This window comes from Charadrius vociferus, unplaced genomic scaffold (genome assembly GCF_000708025.1).
Source record: "Charadrius vociferus isolate BGI_N301 unplaced genomic scaffold, ASM70802v2 scaffold758, whole genome shotgun sequence".
NCBI lineage: Eukaryota > Metazoa > Chordata > Aves > Charadriiformes > Charadriidae > Charadrius > Charadrius vociferus.
Window position 1 is genome coordinate 459,958 of NW_009649934.1, and position 1,573 is coordinate 461,530.

Below are 1,573 nucleotides of genomic sequence, written 5' to 3' on the forward strand. Positions count from 1 at the left end.
TCATTGATGAATATATTGAACAGGACTGGACCCAGTACTGACCCCTGAGGGACACCACTCATTACTGACCTCCAACTAGACTCTGCACCACTAACCACAACCCTCTGAGCTCTATCTGTCAGCCAGTTCTCAATCCACCCCACTGTCCATTCATCTAACCTAGAATATTTATTCCCTAAAAGATTTTTTTCTGATGTGTGGTTTCTCCTCCAAGTCAGGTAGCCTTTCCTGCTAAAATTGCTGGGTATTTCACTGTAAATAGAGCAGCATTGAGTCTTAGTTACCTGCTGGACTGTATTACTACTACTCGTTTTACTAAATTGCTTCTTATTTGTATCTTATTATATTACTTTTTGTCATATTGCTACTCTTTAAATTCCTGATCCAAAATGGGGATATAAAGGCAGTCCACTAACTCTGTGAGTGAAGTAAGATTTGTAGTTTTAAAATTGCAGGAAATTCAGCCTTGAACCAAAATTATAAATAGTCCATAGACTCCCTTATTCATCACAGCTTGCGTTTTGCTGTGCACTGTGAAATGCTGATAAAAAAACCCAAACGTATGGCTGTGTAGCAGAATAGAATAGTTTTCTGGATACAGTATATAAGTCATAGCTTTCTGTGCTGTGTTTCTGTCACCTTCTCTTCCAGTGAATTACCACAACATGCCACTGTTAAACACTTAAGGTATGTCTTAATAAGCAAATAGGACTCTGTCCTTCAATCTTGTGAACTCAATTGAATGAACTTAATATGATTAAATAGTTTTCTCTTTAGTTTGGTCAGCAAATGTGGCTTTAGGTTTTCTAGCCTGCTCCTAAACAGTGTTTTTCAATCATATTGCACCCATCCAGTTGAGTGAACGTGACTAAAGAAGCACATTCTTTTTTTTTGCTCATTGAGACCCGGGTGTTAGAGAAATTAGTTGGAAAAGGGCCTGAGGATGCCAAGTTCAACTTTATTTACTTTAAAGTCAATGGTAGCTTTGCTATTAACTTCCACAGGATCACAAACATAGTATAAGAACATGATTTCTCAAGCTATTTCAGTAATTAAAAATTGATTTTTAGCTTTGTGTGGATTAGAGCTGCGAGATACAAAGTTGTAGGTGGTTTTATGTTTCCACCCTGTAAGCCCAGTTGCCAGATAGCTCGTACAGGAACTGAGCTGGAAATCGTGGTAAATCTAAATCTACTTTAAAAACAACAAAAAATACTGCCAACAACTGTGTACAACAACTTTGTACGCAAATGTCTGGTACCTGCAGAATTTCACTGAATTTATAAGGCACTTAATAAGACTGCCAGAATCAATGTTAGATACTCTTTTTTTTTTTTCTTTTTTTTTTTTTTTTGGCCATTTTGAAAGATTCCAGCAGGCCTTCGCAGCGGGCTAAGCAGAGCCCACAGCTGGGCTGATGGGACCCTTCCCATCCTCCCAGTCCGGTCGCTGGGTGGCGGGTTTGAGGCAGAAATAAGAGGCGAGCGGAGGACTGGTGGTGGTGGGAGAATGGTGAAGAAAGTTGCCACATGCAGCCCTTAAAAAAAAAAAAAAAAAAAAAACAACAAAAACA